At 36.8% G+C, this 19,669-nt stretch overlaps 1 protein-coding gene across 2 annotated transcripts in view; it reads left to right on the forward strand.

Moving 5' to 3' along the window:
* The first annotated feature begins 18,595 nt into the window (after positions 1–18,595).
* Positions 18,596–19,669, forward strand: part of LOC117788289 (myb-like protein P) — a 39,579-nt gene continuing 38,505 nt past the window's right edge. For both annotated transcript variants that reach the window (XM_034627007.1, XM_034627006.1), the window contains exon 1: positions 18,596–19,158. The gene's annotated coding sequence lies outside the window, so the exon portion shown is untranslated. The remainder of the gene's footprint in view (positions 19,159–19,669) is intronic.

The raw sequence follows: 19,669 nt of genomic DNA on the forward strand, positions 1-19,669 counted from the left end.
GGAACCACTATATCATATAGCTGTCATAGGACCGATCGGGTGAAATCCAAGTCTTAGTATGAAAAACTTTTTTTTTTCATAGTAAGTACGAGGTCTCCGACAGTATAGTATGCTCGGCTGTAGCAACGCGAGCAAAGCGAGCAGGGGGCGGGGCCCCCTAGTTTTTCTTTATAATTAAAGAAAAAAAATTTTAAATATGAAATACGTTCAACAACTAAATTTTTATATTTTACTATTTGCCTGCATTAATGATAAAGTTACAATGTCAAAAGCAAAAGCAATTGCAAAATTTCTGATATCACAAAAATTCTAAACGAGGTAAAGTCTAGTGACGAAAGCAATTTTAGACCAAATTTTGATATCATTTGTGACGAACAAAATTAGTTTAATCTAAAATTTTAAATAAAATATAATTAATATAAAAAACGAAAATTGGCATTCGGCAGCAAAAGTTATTTTTATGTACAAAGAAGATCACCCTTTTACTCACAGTGCACAATGCCAATTTTCGTTTTTTATATTAATTTATATTTTTATTTAAAATTTTAGATTAAACTGAATTTTGTCGTCACAAAATTGATATCAGAAATTTTGGGTCTAGAAATTGCTTTCGTCACTAGACTTTTACCTCGTTTAGAGGTTTTTTTTGTGGGATTAAATACACTACGCGATATTGTCAAAAATAACATTTAGAAAACATGATTACTCCGTAAAGGGGTACATTTATAGAAAAAAGACGGATTTCTACAAAATTCAAGAAAATTTCCAGAAAATTATCTGAAAAATGTTTTTTTTTTAATAGAGAAAAATACATTAAAATAATATGTTTGTTCCTGGAAATTTTTGGATCACAGTGAATTTTTTAGAAAAAGTTGTTTGCTTTGAGAAAATTTGTAGTGTTTTGTAAATTTAGATTTTTTGACTTTTTTTTCGCTATGCATTTTTAAATTAAGTTTTTTTTCAAAACTACAAGTTTTTGTCTAAGAATTAATTTAATAACAATTCAATTATTTTTTTTTTTTTTAATGGGAATTGGAATATGATAAGTTCCTTTAAGCTAAAAATATAACTAAATATGCTAAATTAAAATTTAAACTATATTGCTAATACTAATAATACTTATGACTTGAAAAATTAAAATACTCAATTAATGAAAGAGTATAAAAAGCGCATGGATAAAGAGGCCGAGTCCAGACAGAGCAACTGACAGGCCACAGATCTCTGGCACTGAATCTGAATCCGAGTCTGAGTCTGGGACTGTAGACGGGCGACTTTACCTGCAACCCTCAACCCGTCAGACCGTCAGACGAAACCACGAGACTTGCAACATGCAGACAGGCAGCCAAATCAAAACGGCGGCTAACAATCGAACGACGACGTCGACGGCATTCAACTCGAATTAAATTGAATGAAATGTTGCAAAATCCCTGAATGCGATGCAGTCACAGTTTGGAGTCGGAATCGGAGTCGCAGTCGCAGTCGGAGTCGGAGTCACAATTCGAGGCAGATGCAGAGCTGGTCAAGCTGGGCGACTGTCTGCGGACTGCGAATGTGATTACATTAAAATTTATGTGCATTTGTAAATCGAAGCTGCATCAGGAGCAAAGCAGGGGAGAGGGGAGAGGGGGCAATGTCCAGACACGGACGTGCAACATGTGGAGCAACAGTGACGCCCCAACAGGGGCCCCAAACAGACATGTTGCCAATGCCAATGCAATTTCAGCGACAGCAACTAAAGTTATGGACAGGATGTTGCATCTGTCTCGGCCCAAAAGAACCAAGATGTTGTCTAGAGAGAGTGCAGACACATATTGAAAGAGAGAGAGAGAGAGAAAGAGAGAGAGAGGGGAAACGCATATAACCAGAAGAATCTCTCAATATCCTGTCGCTATAAATCTTGCATTTTGTCTCACACAATGGCTTATCAAGCGACTGGCAATCGCAAAATGCTAATTATAAACATGCAGCGCAGTAGCCAACCAACTAACCGATCCAATGAATCGATCCCAGTTGGTAACCCACCTCCCTCTCCCCAACCACTCACCCTCTCCCTATTCCCGGCTACTGGGCATGCGCGACGGCAGTTTCAGACTCTTGCCACATCCATATTTAGATGAGTGGTCATTACAAGGACTTTAGCTTGTGGCAGTGGTGGCAATTTAGCTATTTTTTTTAGCTAGCTCTGGCTAATTTGTTAAGCTTCGATTGCGAGAAAAATTTTAAAATTGCTATTAGCCGAAAGGCTGGATTAAAAAAACATAATAAGCCTTTTTTCTGAATAATAATATTATAAAAAGAATGGTTACTGGACTGGCACTGTTGCCAGTTAATGTTTTTTTTGGAAATTTTTAAAAATTTTAACAGTTTTATAAAGAAAAGCACTAAAATTTTACATTTTTCCTAGTGTTTTAGGTGCATTTATGCTTAAAGGCTTTTTATATTTTTTTTTAACTATTTAAACTAAACCAATTAATGAAATAATGAAGTAAATTCATATACAGTTTAGCTTTAAAAAAGTTGGATATGTTGTAAGCTATTTTTTTATGAAAATTTCGCTATTTTTTGAATGCTTAGCTAATAGCTAATTTTTCTTCTAAAAAAGTTGACAACACTGGTTCGCGGTCAAGGAAAACTGGTTATGCCGCCATGTGTTGCAAGTTGTATTTCATAATTCCGCTTCTGACTGCGTGAATCCCCTTCGCTGTTTTACTTAATGATCGCCAATTAGAATAAGTGCAGCTTGCTTTCTGGCTCTCTGGTCTGCTTGTCATAACTAATAACTACCTTTTGGCATTTATTAAACATAATGATTGCATATCAGAAATATGATTAAAGAGCTTCAACTATCAATTGCAATTGAATGCAATTACAAGCAAATAACACACTTGATTGATCGGTACAATCAGTTATCGACTTAAGCTCTATTTAATGTATATCGATAAGCCTATAAATTTAATGCAATTACAACCAATCTTATTATCAATTTTAAATAAGTGCAGACAAATTGCAGTTGAAGCAGCTAAAAATAGTTGCTATAAATATCTGTTATTTCCTGTCTATCGATTAAATGCATGCTATCGATTTACTTAGTCAAATGCACTTGAAGTAAATGCATTTGAATGCTTGCTATCTCGCTCATTTGCTGTTGAAGATCAACAGCATTCCACCATCTTGCAATGCTCTCTCTTCCTGCTCCCTCTCTCCTTTCTTCCCACCTTCATTTCATTTCATTTTACAATTGGATTTTTAACTAAATACTCAAATACTTTTTTGCTTTTATGCACCTTGAAACAGAGGAACCCACAAAAAAGCAAAACGCAGAAAAAACGAAACGTTGTTCACATCCCTTTTTCTTCATTTTCATCTGTTTTGTTTTGCATGTCTGGCTGTGCTGCCGCAGTCGCAGTCGCTGTTGCTGCCTCTGCCTCTGCCTCTGCCATAGGTCCCTAGGCGTCTGACGTCAAAATGCAACCAACACACACACACACACACACACATCAGCACAGACTCGAGTCGTGAGAGGCGACGGATGGCGCGCAGTCGACGTCAAAGTCGCATTTGCCTTTACAATTTTTGTGGCGCGTTCAATAAAAAAAGCCAACTTCAAGCACACGAAAAAAAAACGTTAAGACACAGCAACAACAACAGCAGCAACTCAAATTGTACGCAGACAACAAGGAAAATGCAGACAGCAACAACAAAATCAACGGCGACGTCGACAAACACCAGACAGCAGCAGCCAGAGACGGTGACAGAGACGAAGGCAGAAGCAGAGCCGCAACAGCTACACAAACAACCACCGACGCAGACCGGCAACAACAACAGCAACCAAGGAATACTTTTCAAGGTCACGCATAGAATTTCGGTATTTTGTTTCATTGCGTCTGCTGCACACGAACACACTCACACACACAAACGCAGCCAAGAAGTGAGAGAAAGCGAGAACGCTGAATTAACGACTGTTGCTATCCCTTTTTGCGGCAGCGCTTAGGCAGAGAGCTTTTTATTTGCCTGCATTTGAGCTGCATCGATAAGAGAGCGGGACAGCGGGAGAGAGAGAGATAGAGTGCGTGTGTGTTTCTGTGTGTGTGTGCAAGCATTTGAATCATTTTGACGCGTCAGTGTCTCTGTTTGTGTCTGTGTCTGTCTCTGACATTGAGCCACTTTGCCTGTCGCTGTCTGAGCCGGAGACGCTGTAATGAGGCAGGGTAGTTGAGGGAGTGGGAGAGTGAGAGAGTGGGGGGCGTAACAGCTAGACGGAGTGTGGGCGAGTCTGGGGATCTCATCAAATTGCCTTAATAGCGCATTTTTGTTGATTTTTTGGCACTCTTTGGCAGTTGTTGTAGCTTTTTTGTAGTTGTCCTTGAAGTCGCTCATGTTTCGCTTCATTCTCTATATCTGTCTCCCTCTCGCTTCTCTCAATCATGTCTGTTGCATTGTTGTTTTTAGGGACTCTGTCGGCTGACTTTAAGGACTTGTCTTTATTTCTTTTAATGAGACACTTGTGTATCCTTTAGGCCAGGTATAAGAGTCCTTGCCATAAGCTTCAGCTTCGACTCTGTCTCTTTTCGCTTTGCCTTGTCTTTGTCATCGTCGTCCTTTTTTCGGCAGCTTATTTAATAGGATAATAAGTAAATAGGCTTATGTTAGGTTCCTAGTAAAAGCTCTGTTGACAAAGCCAAACGGTTTCCTTTTTGTAGTGGAAATGAGAAACAGAGTGCTTTCCTGGAAGTTGACGACTTTCCCAGTTTTTAAAAAATGTTTTAAATTCCAAGAAGTTCTAGGATTATAAAGCGTTTGTAAGGCCATTTTCAACATTTATGGTTAGTATATTGAAGCTTTCTTATTCGTTTTTAAAGAGATCCTTATGAAATTTGTAAGTTTGGATATGAATTTTAGTTTTTGTAATCATATTTTAAAAGAAGAAGCTGTAAATTTCGAGAAGAGATTTACTTATATGACGTAACTTATAGAAAATTTAACAAATCCTTATACAAATTGCAGAATATTGAGATGGAATATCATACCATATGTATAACAAATTTCAAGATAATCAGTTGAGCCTAAGGATGAAGGAATTCTTCATAACTTTTATGCTCAAAAATACATAAATTTTATTTTTGCTGGACTTATAATTATTGAATAAAAGTTGATGTATACCAATTTTTAACAGGGTATCCCAAACATAGATAGCCTGACCTCCACATGAATTTCCCAACTCTAGACTGGTCACACTGGTCGCTCAGGGAGTCCTCTGGCCAATTGTTGACTGCATTTTTGTTTGTGCTCCCCTCATCGACTGGAAGCTGAGATTGTCTTGTCAAAAGTTGATAGGCTGTGTGCAGATGTTGAATAAAAGAGGAGCATTTTAAGGAGAGGCGAAGACGCCAAAAAGCGCGCGCAACATGTTGAGGTAAGGTGGCCAGCTGCAGTCCGAGGCAGACTTTACGCCACTCTGCCGCCCCTTTGTCACTCCACTTGAGTTGCAAGTTGAGTCTGAGGCGCGTCTTGAAGGATGCCTTTTGGAGACGGCTTTTGGAGAGCGAACACACTTCACAGTCTCAAGTTGATTGATGCGGTCGTATATAAAGACCATAGTCAGTTGGCCATATGGTCCACATGTTGCAGCCAGCCAGAATTGGGAATTGGATGTTGCAGTTGCAGCAATTCCTTGATTAAATCACTTTTCAGCCACTGACAGTTAATCAAGGCGCAAAGGCGAACAACTTTCAAGGTGCTTCTTCCTTTGGGGTGTAGACGCAATCGTGACTGAGTCTGGCTGTGCCACAAGTATGCTGCATACACGATATGTAAGTTGCATGCCTCTTCTATCCCCCTCTCCCTCTCTCAGTCTGCCTCACTCTCACTATCTGGTTACCCGGGACAACCATCCCGCTGCCATTCCAACTTCCGCCTGCTCCAATTGTTTGCGCATACAAAGAAGCGTCGCGTCGCGTCGCGTTGCGTTGCGTTCGTTGCGTTGCGTCCGTGTCGCGTCGCATCGCATCGCAACGTTCGGTGGAACGAGGTGTGTTCAAAACATACCTCATGCGAATTCTAAATAGTTTGGTAAGAATTTAAAAAAAAGAACAAGTTTATATTCATAGAAACCATAGTAAGGAAGAAGTAAGAGCTAGGAAATTTCAATGAAATTATTATTCCGGGTAAAAAATTACGAAAACTTCTATCTCTAATAAAAAAAGAAGTAAGAGCTACGAAATTTTAATGAGATTATAATTCCGGGTAAAAAATTAGGAAAACTTCTATCTCTAATACAAAAAGTAGTAAGAGCTAGGAAATTTTAATGAGATTATTATTCCGGGTAAAAAAGTTATAAAAACTTCTATTTCTAATAAAAAAAATATATATGAGCTCGGAAATGTTAATGAGACTATTATTCCGTTTAAAAAAAATTAGGAAAACTTCTATCTCTATTACAAAAAAAAGTTAGAGCTATTAAATTTTAATGAGATAATTATTTCGGGTACAAAATTTAGGAAAACTTCTATCTCTAATATTGGGTATAAGTAACAATTATTTTTTTGAATCTGATTGAATTTTCTTTTCCAATTTTCTTGCTAACTAAATTATTCCTAATCTGGATAATCTAAGTTTTACTTCCGATCTAAAATTTTCTTAGTTTGCATCAGTATTTTTATAGGAACTCATTCAAAAAGTATGTAAGTACAGCTCTAAAAAAGGATTTTAAAAGGCTTATACAGAATTTGCTTAGCGGGTTAATACATTAAATTCAAAACTGTTATCTATCTATCTATCAATAGGCTCAGGACAAACAAATTATAATATGTCAAAGTTCAGCTTACTTTTCAATCAGACCTCGCATGTACGCTATTATCCAAACAAACATATTGTTTTGTCTGCCACGGTCTGGTCTGGTCTGGGTCGGTAACACCCTCCCCCCGTGCCTCTCTTCACTCCCCTGCCCCCCCTCTACGCCTTTGTTAGTGCTTGCAGCACATTGCCGCACCCGTTGCACGTTTCTGTCTGTGTGCGTCAATTGTTGGCGTCGCTGCTCTTGGCTGCAACAAAAGCAGCGTCTGAAGTGCAGCAGCAACAGCAGCAGCAGCAGGGCAAAAACTGGAAAACATGCAGGAGAATGGAGAATGGAACAGGGATGCAGAAGGGAGCGGGGCAGCGGGGGCAGCGACAGACGAGACTCAGCATGCATTTTTTTTTTTGTATTTTGAGTGTGTTTTGTGCACTGCAGTTGCTTGGTTTTTATTTTGTTTTTATTTTTATTTTTTGGGAGTTACACACTTTGACATGCCCTGCAGCAGGAGAAGTTGATTGGCTAGCCGATGCAAGAAGAAGTGGCCATATATAGTTGAATATAGTTATACAATGGAGTGTCATAGCAGTTAGCTTTATGAAGATCAGCTAAGCTTTCACTGGAGTGCATTTAGCAGTACCTTGAAGGTCATACTTAGTAATGTTGCAGTCTTTCTCGCTCTTTCTCTATATCTCTCTCTTTCTCTATATGTCTCTCTATCTCTATATCAATATCTTTCTCTCTATCTGTCTCTTTCTCTATCTCTCTCTCACTCTACCTCTCTTTCGCACCTTCATATCTTTATCGTCTGTCTCCTCCACTCTCCGCCGTCTCTCTTTTTTCGATATTCTCTCTATCTCGGACTTTCCCTCGGCACTCTCTCCCTATCCGACTGTGTCTTCCTGTCTCACTTCATCTATCTGTATCTCTCTATGTATATCTATCTCTAGCTATTTTTTGCTGCTGCCCTTATTGTGCACTTCTTTCTCCCTTCTCCCTCTACTCTTTCGTCTCTCCCTTCTGCCTCTCTTGCCTGCTCCCTTCTTCATTAAACCTTGCAACAAAAGCACTTTTGTGTCAGTCAGCAATTCGTCTACGTCTGCGTTTTGAACCCTCCTCTACCCCCCTACCTCTATCCACTTACTCTCTCTCTGCTCTCTCCCCATCAATAAGCGTTTGCAGCTCCATTTTGAAGTTGTCTGCGTCTCAGACACCGGGCGACAACAACAACAACGTTGCCCATGCGGCCTTTTAGTTTAAGTTGTAGTCATCGTCTGGTCTGGGCCTGGTCTGTACCGGATTTGGGCCTGATTCTGTGCCTGCCGCTGCTGCTGCTGTTTCTGTTGCCTGTTTCTGTTCATGGCTTAAGTAGGTTGGCTCGATGGCTCGTTGGCTGACTGCCTAGTCAGGAAACTCAACAGCAGGCAGTCTCTGTCCTTCCCCTCTCCCTCTCTCTATCTCTCTTTTCTTGCCCCTTTTCCCCGTTAACCCATTTGCTATTCGCGTCTATGTCTACGCCTGCTTTGTTATTCATATTATCCGGCAAATATTTGTCGTTGTCATACGAAAAATGTCTACTAAAAAAAGGGTTGATTCGTCACCCCTTCTTCTTAACCCCCTTTTCAAAGTCTCTTCATCGCTGTGCAGCCTTCTCTACTTACTAATGGCCGCAATTGTGGCTAGCAGCGTGTGTGTGTGTGTGTATTGCCCCGACCCATATCGACGTCTGCAACAATTGCACTGATTCCTTTTCTACCCTACCTAACCCCGACACCGTTTTCTCCCCTCTTGTCTGGTTGGCAACACTTGCCACTACAGTAGTGCTGCCGGAGTTGCAAGGAACAATATAGCTTATTCGATTTAAAAATAAAAATTTGCTAGAAATAGCTAAAATAAAAAAAATTTCTAGAAATTGCTAGTAAAAATTCCAGTATTCAAAAATTTTACTTCAGATTATAAATGGTTTTCCAAATCTTATTCAATACAAATAACAACGATATTTATCCGATATAATTATCGACAGAATTCTATATCATTTGAAATAATTGTTGAAAAAAATATTGAATTTCCGAATTATAATATATATATATTGAAAATTTAGCAGTATCCGTCGAATTTACCCAGCTGATTAAGTTTCCTCTATTTAATTACTTAGTAATTCCTTCATTTAAATTTTCCAGTATTTTTCTATCTTTTGTTTATTATTTTATTATTATTAAATTTCATTAATTATCGACTGGAAATAAAAAGATTTTCTTAATTATATTTATGATTTAAATCGGTTGATTTATTTCTATAAAATAGCATTTCTTCAAGTTGTTTTGAGCTTTTCTGCAATTACAAAATAGCTATGTCTAGCTATAAATAAGCTAAAATGACAACACTTGCTACTGCATTCACATTTCTTAACAACTCGACTCTCGTCTCATCCTGTCTCTGATAATATCTTAATAGATTCTTTTGCTTCAGCTTCATTTGAATTTGAATTCATAAGGTTGGACGTACGTTTGTCAGTGGTTCACTTTAGTATTCAGTCATTTCGTCAACGTTTCCATTCACTGAGTCAACATCAATGCCTTCGCTTTCAGACCTTTTGGCCTGCTGCATCTTCGACTGGGAAGAAGAGGGATGGATTTCTTCAACTTCTTCTACAACTTTTTGTTGGTCTACGTCTGAAACTGGCTCAGTGCAATTTGTATAATGAGCACGATGTCTATTATGGTTTAGCACAAGTCTTTGACTTTCAGCACCTTATTGTGTGCACCTCTCTCTTTCTCTTTCTCTCACTCTCCCTCTCTCTTTTTGTCTGCATCTCATCTTGGTAACCCTTTACCTTGCCTTTGGCTTCTTGGCAACTGCTGCTTGTCTTGACTTCTTATTCATTTGTCATCATTTAATGAATAGAGCTTGTTTCTCGCTTAGTTCTCACCTACGTGTGATGACATTTTCTTAAAGTGACCTTGCAACTTTCTAATAAATGTGAAAATAGCTACTTTAATAGTGTTTATAAGTGGGATAAGAGATTTCTTAGATTTTAAATCCCACTAAGCTTAGTATTATTTTCATAACTTTACAACTTTTTAAAAACTTAAGCGATATTCATGCGGAACATATATTTTTAAAAGTCAATTTTTAGGTCATCACTGTCATAGTTTTCCTTACCCCTTAACATTTTATCAATAACTCCGAACTCTCATAACTTTGCCAAAACTTAATCTTAATTACTTAGAAAATTCAATTTTTAGGTCATTACTGTCATATTATTCCATACCTACCTCTTGACATTTTATCAATAACTTCAAAGTCTCATAACTTTGCCAAAACTAAACCGATTTTCATGCGGAATATCATTTTGATCATTATTTGGCCTCTATTTTGATTCTGCATTAAAATCTTAATTACGTAGAAAATTCGATATTTTGGTCATCACTGTCATATTTTTCCATACCTACCCCTTGACATTTTATCAATAACTTCGAAGTCTCATAACTTTGCCAAAACTTAACCGATTTGCATGCGGAATATCATTTTGATCATTATTTGGCCTCTATTTTGATTCTGCATCAAAATCTTTATTATAGAAAATTTGATATTTTGGTCATCACTGTCATATTTTCCATACCTACCCCTTACGACTTTATCAATAACTTCAAACTCTCATAACTTTGCCAAAACTTAACCGATTTTCATGCGGATTATCATTTTGATCATTATTTGGCCTCTATTTTGATTCTGCATCAAAATCTTAATTACTTAGAAAATTCGATATTTTGGTCATCACTGTCATATTTTTCCATACCTACCTCTTCACATTTTATCAATAACTTCAAACTCTCATAACTTTGCCAAAACTATACCGATTTTCATGCGGAATATCATTTTGTTCACTATTTGGCCTCTATTTTGATTCTGCATCAAAATCTTAATTACTTAGAAAATTCGATATTTTGGTCATCACTGTCATATTTTTCCATACCTACCCCTTGACATTTTATCAATAACTTCGAAGTCTCATAACTTTGCCAAAACTTAACCGATTTTCATGCGGAATATCATTTTGTTCACTATTTGGCCTCTATTTTGATTCTGCATCAAAATCTTAATTACTTAGAAAATTCGATATTTTGGTCATCACTGTCATATTTTCCATACCTACCCCTTACGACTTTATCAATAACTTCAAACTCTCATAACTTTGCCAAAACTTAACCGATTTTCATGCGGAATATCATTTTGATCATTATTTGGCCTCTATTTTGATTCTGCATCAAAATCTTAATTACTTAGAAAATTTGATATTTTGGTCATCACTGTCCAATTTTTCCATACCTACCCCTTGACATTTTATCAATAACTTCGAAGTCTCATAACTTTGCCAAAACTAAACCGATTTTCATGCGGAATATCATTTTGTTCACTATTTGGCCTCTATTTTGATTCTGCATCAAAATCTTAATTACTTAGAAAATTCGATATTTTGGTCATCACTGTCATATTTTTCCATACCTACCCCTTGACATTTTATCAATAACTTCGAAGTCTCATAACTTTGCCAAAACTTAACCGATTTGCATGCGGAATATCATTTTGATCATTATTTGGCCTCTATTTTGATTCTGCATCAAAATCTTTATTACTTAGAAAATTTGATATTTTGGTCATCACTGTCATATTTTCCATACCTACCCCTTACGACTTTATCAATAACTTCAAACTCTCATAACTTTGCCAAAACTTAACCGATTTTCATGCGGAATATCATTTTGATCATTATTTGGCCTCTATTTTGATTCTGCATCAAAATCTTAATTACTTAGAAAATTCGATATTTTGGTCATCACTGTCATATTTTTCCATACCTACCTCTTCACATTTTATCAATAACTTCAAACTCTCATAACTTTGCCAAAACTTAACCGATTTTCATGCGGAATATCATTTTGATCATTATTTGGCCTCTATTTTGATTCTGCATCAAAATCTTAATTTCTTAGAAAATTCGATATTTTGGTCATCACTGTCATATTTTTGCATACCTACCCCTTGACATTTTATCAATAGCTTTGAAGTCTCATAACTTTGCCAAAACTTAACCGATTTTCATGCGGAATGTCATTTTGATCATTATTTTACCTCTGAAATTAATCTGCGTTAAAAACTTATTCAATTTAAAAATTTAATTTTTTTTTCCAAAAATTTTCCATGTGATTAAAAAATACCATCCCAATGAGATAGCTCAGTTGTAGCCAAGTGCAAATTGACTCACATAGTCTGTCAAACCCCATGCTGCTTGCCTCTCAAAATTGATTGCTTTTTCACCACTAAAAACTGAAAAGTAACAAATGTCGCCTGAATTGATTTACAATTTTTAAATAGTAAAATGCAAGCAGCGATTTTGCTTGCCACCCACAGCACATGCTCAAAGTCTGGACCACACACACACACACATCAATTGTGGGAAGGGGGGAAAAGTGATTGGTGCCTTGGTTGGTAATAGACATGTCTGCTGGACACAGCGGAGACCCGCACATCTCTTAAACATATGTTTCGACATTTATGTCTTGCCTTTCGACACTCACAGCGACTATTATTACCACATTTACGACTCTGCCGTCTGCTGACAGCACTTGGCGTCGCTTCTAATGTGCTTAAGGCGTCGTCGCACTTAGACCCACTCCCTCCGTACCCCTGCATCCAAAAGGCAAAGGGGGGAATCAGTTAGTTGCCGCTGATTGACATTTTTTATGTTGTGGTTGCTGCTTTGCCGCCTGATTGTTGTTAGCTGCAATTGTTGCCCGCCGGCAAAAGTTCAATGAGTTATGATTCAGACTGCAACCGAGTCGCAGAGTTGGCCAGAAGAGACCTAAAGACTGCCAATGACTGTCCCCATTGTTAGGCGTCCTTTCATCGCTTTAATGAGCTCCATTGAGTTCACATTGGAAATTCATTAGCGTGCACAGCCCCATTGTTCCTTTGCACCATGGATATATATTGCACAATCTGGGGACTTTATCTAACAAATATTTGATTAAAGGATCAAAGAAAAACTCACCAAACTAAGGGTTGATTATGTTAAAAAGAAAGGAACTTCAAGTAAGGTAATTAATTCAAAGTATTGCAGGCAAACAAGTCAACAAAAGCGAAAAGAAATGTGTCTAGAAATATTGTAAAAACTCGATGAGGTTTAATACATTATATATAAAATGGATTAGGGTAATAAATATGCTTAAATGAAAGGGGAATTCGAGAGCTAACTAAATTTAACTCAGCAAATTTTATCTTTTGTAAGAGTAGAATTTAAAAAATGTGTGGTATTTTTTTAAATATACATTATTATATCTTTACCACATTTTTTATTGAGGAATCTAAGGAATCTATCCTGAAATTCATAATATTTCATAGGTGTAGAAACATTAGATGACGTTTATCTTTAAGAAGAAATCCAAGGGTAAGGAAATTTCAAGAAAGTTATTTCTAAAAATTGCTGTATCATAAAGAAACCTGTCATTCTGTAGGAATCTAGTCAAATGAGCTCACTTTGACAACTAAATGTCAAATAAACTTATCTTATCTTAAAAATCCCTATATAAAATGTATCTTTAGATTATAATATCTCAAGCAATGCCATTTAAAATGAATTCTTGAATTAAAAAAGTATGCTTAAGATATTTCTAGAAAATGAAATTTAGCTGAGGAAAGTTTAGCTGTATTATATTATGTTTTATATAAAAAATCTCAAAGATTTCCAATTGAAAATGACCGTAAGATTATCTTCACATATCATAAGTAAATCTTTATGGAGAGTATCCTAACAATACTTTAGAAAAATACTGAGATATTATTTATTTTTTGGTTAGAAAATACACATATCAAAGAAGTTCAACTAGAAGCTATCATAATAATATCACTTGAAATCTTCACACTCTTTCTTAATTCCTGTTAATTTTTACCATCAACCGAGCCTAATTTGGCCATAGTACTTTAATAGCCAAAACCTGTTGCAGTTGGGCAACAAAAGGCAAATGATTGATTGCTTAAGTTGCTTTCATACTCTCTCCCACTTCCACTCTGTCCCTTTCTCGCTCGCACTTGCTATTGTCTGCTCATTTTGCGCATCGAGTGAATTTTGGAGCCTGAATCTGAACACAACAATAAATGAAGTCCTAATCAATGCATTTCAATGGTTCAGAATAAATCATTCATCATGTGATTCATATGAGCGGGGGAGGCATAAAGAGAGGGAAGAATGTGGCAGTGAGAGAGTGGGAGAGAGAGAGAGGGATTGCAATTCGAACAAAAGTGAGTGATACACCGATTGACTGACTGACTGACTGACTAGACTCATTGTCTGGCCTGCAATGCAACGGCAACATCCGATTGCGATAGCGATTGCGATTGTTGTGGCATTTGCATTTGTTGTTGCTGTTGGTGTTGTGGTTGTTGTTAAGGTTGTTGTTGTTATTATTTTGGTGTCAGTGCAACGGCTGCTGCAGCTGCCTCAAGAAGAAGAAGCTGTGACAGGGTAGGCTAAAAATATACAAGTATATATGAAAGCAACAATAAAAGTCAGACAGACAGACACACTTGCATATGTGGTCACACACACACACACACACATACACACTTACTTTATACATAAGTGGCAATCGTCTGCGTCTTTTGTTGTCTCGACACAGTCTGCTTATCACACAACAACAGCAACAACAACAATAAATAATGACTAACAACAAAGTGTCAACAACGTTGTTTTTTTTTTTTTAATTTTTTTGTAGGAGTGCTTTGGCCGAGGATCGTTGCCTCGTTGCTGTCTTGTCTCGTTGTTGCCGAGCGGCAAAGAATGTGGTGGAAAAGAGGGGTGGCAATAGGTGGGTAGCAGAGGGGGTTTTTTACTCGTAATTACGTATACGACATGCGCGCCTTTAATTACAACCGATCGCTCGACAATGTATGCATATCTATTTAATTATTTATTTGCCACAGCGAATTTATTTATAAAGCAGCCAGACAAGCAAACCAACAACCATAGCAACAAAAACAACAACAACAACAACGTCACAAAATCGACCTTGGCATGTTGTATGCGTTCACAAATTAACGTACACCGCCCAATTGGCGAAATGTTGCAAGCAACGTTGCGCATACGTCACGTGTGCCACGCCATGCCACAACATTATACGATGTACTTACATATGTACGTATATATACTTGCATTATTACATCAAGCCATATCACACCTGTCCGTCTCTACCGTTTTTTATCACGCTTTGCTCCCATTGCCTCCAGTCGTTGTTGCTCTTATTAAATTATCAACATAAACAAATGTCTCGCCGCATGTGGCCGCGTTTCAAAATACGCAATACACTGAAAAAAAAATTCAGTTAAATTTATCAACAATTGGCAATGTTTGAAATTTATTGAAAAACTCATTTCGAATGAATTTAAATTATGTTTTAAGTGTTAGCAACTTGTAGCAAATTGTAGGCAGAAAGCTCATTAAAGCTTTCAAATAAAATCCAAAGATCAAATTGCTCTAATCGGTTTTATCTCATTTTCCGTATATTTCTTGTGTAAATAGTTTAAAAGCACATTAAAGCTTTCACTAAAATTAACTTAAGTTAAATAGTTAAATAAATAAATATTTTAAGCTGTCTTTTTTCGCCAAATCTTTGGCTTACAGCTTTATAAACACTTGAAAGCTTTTAATTTAACTGAACTGCAGTGAAAAGCTTTGTAGCTATAAGCTATTTTATCTGTAATCTTTCTATGTCGATGGATTTAATAGAACATGAAAACTTTCAGTCTAAATTAATTTTATTAGAATAGGCGCTTAATACATTTTCCCATTCAATAGAGGCCTTTTATTTTTTAAAAATTCTTCCGTTTAGCAAATTTTCAAATCATTTTAAAAGCTCTTATTTATGTTTAAAATTAAAAAAATGATATTTAATTGAAAAACTTAAATCAATTAATAGAAAATTTGTGGAAACAACTGTAAGTATAAACTTAAATTTCTATTAATCTACAGGTTTTTACTATCAAAATTTTCGCAACACTGCACCTAAGCGCATACAATTTTCTCACAGTGTACATATGCTTGTCGGCTACTACTACTTTTTTTTTGGCATATATGTTTTTTTCTGGTCTTTTTTTTTTTGGCTCATTCGCATTGTGCGCCAAAGCAAACACAGACGTCGTTGCTACCAAGTGCCAGTTTTAGGTGAGTTGCGGCTTTTTCGACTGTCGACAGCGTCTCGTCTGTGCGGTTGGCGGTTGGGGGTTGGAAATGAAGAGGGTCTGGGTAGTGGGGGTGGTAATGGGGGCGGTGCTGTTGGTGGTGCCAATAGGTTGAGCTTAGTAACCGCAGATAGGTCGCCAGACAGGTGTACATGGTGTATATGGCGAGACCGGGCCAGACAATGTTAATTAGCACTTCATGATAAGTTGTCTCAATTGTCGTTGTCGTTGTTGTCACTGGTCAGCAGCAACAACAAGAAAGTAACAAAAAATAATTACTAAAACTGTGACAATTTGTGGTGTTAGGGGGCAGGTCGAGGGTTTCTTAGAAATTAGCGATATCACAAAAAGGCAGGCAGCAAAAATGATAGACTAGTAGATACCACAAGTAAGAAGAAAATATATATTAAACTTTATCAAAATAAAATTACAAATTAAGCTAGTTAGCAATAAATGTGATGAGGTGTTATTTAAATGTAATTTTTAGTTTTATTTTAAATAAATAGAAATACAATATTTAATATACCCCTTGCTAAGCACTTGTGGCTTACAGGGTATGCACACTGCGCTGTAGTAACATTATTTAGAATTGCTAATACATTTTAGTAGCCGGTTGTGGTTATTTATAAATAAACAAAAGATACCGAAAAATTTGGACCTACCAGACGGACCCCAATCGTCAGACAGTTCGACCCACTGATCGAACGGACGAATTTGCAATCGTAATACAAATAAAAAACAATTGTCACATGTGATTCATATCATTAAAAATATAAATAAACCACAAAAAAAGCGGCTGGCAGCTAAATAAAACAAAAACACAGCAGCAACAACGAAAAAAGAAAATAAAGCTGCATAAATAAACTTAATTAACGTGCGGTTGCCACCCCCTTCAACGAACGCCCTTCATCCGTCTGCCGACTGCGGCTGTCTGACACTTTAATTTCTTGGACTTTGCACGGCGGCTCAAGACAACAGCGACGACGTCGACGGCAACAGCAACAGCAGCAGCGACAGCGACGTCGATGGCAACAGCAACAGCAACTGAAACGAGTGACAGTGAAACTCATTTCGCTAGCAGCAGCAATAGCAACAACAACTACAACAACGACACCTGCATGCATTAATTGTATTTAGACAAGCGTCTGGGTGAAACAAATAATAACACAGGCACACGCACACACACAAGCACACAACTGTAAGCAGAAGAATTAATAAGTATGCAAATATGAATGTTTATTTTTCTGTCTGTTGTCCAAGCTTTTTAGAATAAAAGTCACTGCAAAGTAGGCGGTATTGGAATGGAAAGCGAACAACTGATAAATCCATAGGCACTTGCCGCTGTTATAGCTAACAGCGCTGTTAAGCTGTCACTGTTATGTTAGCAGCCCTCAGCGAGAGAGCATAGGCAATTGAGAGAGCGAGAGCTTAGTTACAAATTTGTTTGCTCTGTTTCGTTTTCAGCTGAGACAAGAAGAGCGCTCTGTCCCGCTTTATTTCCGTCAAACGTTTGAGAGGCGCATTAAAAGAGAGAAATCAAATAAAACAAAAAACAGAGACGTTTTAGTTAATGCTTAAACTTGGTCGTGAGTGGGCTTGGAGTAGCGCTCGTGCTTAGATGGAAAGCAATAATATAACGACTTCAATTGTTAGTTAATAATATTTAATAAATGAATGTAGCCCGATCATTAAAAACGAGCTGCATAAGTATTTAAATGTAAGTTCACGCGTTGCCCTTACAAAGCCACTTTACATTTTGAAACTACAATCAAAAACCGGCTGCTGGTTGTTGCTATTGTTGTTGTTCGTTCTCTTTCTTGTTGCTGTGGTTGTTGTTGTTATTGCTGCTGCCGTGGCATGGGCGCATACTTGAACTGTTCACAGCATGCTCTGTATCTGTGTGTGTCCTCTTCTGGCATTGCGCGAGAGAGAGAGAGAGGAAGAGAGACTGGGAACACTTTGGCATTGGAACGGCGGCAATGGTAAAGCTTTCAGTTAGCGACGGCGGCTGCGCTGTTGTTTTGTCTGTCTCTCGTCTACCACAGCCGACGGACAGCACGACCGACAATTTCGTTTTATTTTAATAATTATCGTGGTTGTTGTTTTTGTTGCTGTTGCTGCTGCTGCTGTCGACATCGCATCGTTGTTGTTGTGGCGAAAAGCGCAAAACAATTGTTGTCTGATTTACAGCGCGCGCACAGACAGACAGAGCGAAAGAGCGAGAGAGCGTGAGAGCGACACACACAGATACTAATACTTATGCAGTGGCAGCGTCGAATGTTCAAGCATATTGGCATACCTTTCATGTGAAACGTTCAAGTTGCCGCAGTGTAACTTTGCGTGCGTTTCAGTTCGTTTCGTTGTCGCCGTTGTCCGCGCGCAATTCGTCGCATTACAATAAAGCAGCAGCAACAACAACACACACACATATATAACACAATCTACTACTTACATCTGTAGTAATATTATTATTCTCCGTCTAAGTTTCGTATTGTTTAAACTTTAAACAATATTAACAAAGGCACAGCAAAACAACAAACAGAAACGACAACAACAATAAAAACAACAACAACTACAACAGCCAGCAGCAGCAAAACAAAATAAAAGCCTAAATAAGTAAATAACTTAAACATATAAACATAAACTGAATAAACAACAAACATACATGCATACATAAATGTATATGTAGCTAGCGTTCCTGTACTCAAATCATTCCTACAATAAAAACAAAAACAAAACATAACAACAACAACAGCAGAAGCAGCAACATTGCAAGTAGAAGAACCTCAACAACAGCAACAGCAGCAGCAATAACAGCCCTGTTAATGTACATACATATAAACATACATATACATGCATAGTAAATAACATATGTAAAGTGTGGTTAGATAAATTCGCATAATATCAAAAATGCCAATTAAATGTAATCAAATTGTTTTGTGTATGTAAATGTGTCAAATAAATTATAGCATATTTTATCATAATAAATAAATACTAACGCAATTCCTAAACAAATTCTAACTATAATAGAAATTTAAACTTAATTATAAAACATAGAAAATCCAACACAAAGAAAAAACAACAGATGCAGCAGCATAACAAAAATAATAAGAATAATTAACAAACAAAAAAAGGTGAGCAATCTTTTTTATTATTTTTTGTATCTTTTTTGTTTGTTTGTGTGAACAGGCACATTATTTTCGCCAGTAGTGTAGAAAATTGGCATTTAATGGGCAAAAAAAAAGACAACTACCTAATTATACTATGTATTTGATATGAGTATATGACTATACTATTCAAAACGCATTCCGGCGACTTCCTGTCAACACACATACACACACAACATCCAGTTGAATAAAAAAAATAAATGAATGTCCACTGTCCACATAAATGCAATAAATTTTGAAATCAACGCCACATTTTCGACAAACCATAGATAAATATGTACTAAAATACAAAATATTTCTATAATATTTCAATGTGTTATATAGATAGATTTCATATAGAAAAGATATATGTGTGTGTTATTATACATTTGTTTCAAGCTCTTAAAACCCTTCAGATATTTTTGTGGCTGTCATAAAAAATGTAGCAATAAATAACAAAAAACCGAAATATTCGGAATCGAAAATTCGAAACAAAAAT

This window comes from Drosophila innubila (genome assembly GCF_004354385.1).
Source record: "Drosophila innubila isolate TH190305 chromosome 3L unlocalized genomic scaffold, UK_Dinn_1.0 0_D_3L, whole genome shotgun sequence".
Lineage (NCBI taxonomy): Eukaryota > Metazoa > Arthropoda > Insecta > Diptera > Drosophilidae > Drosophila > Drosophila innubila.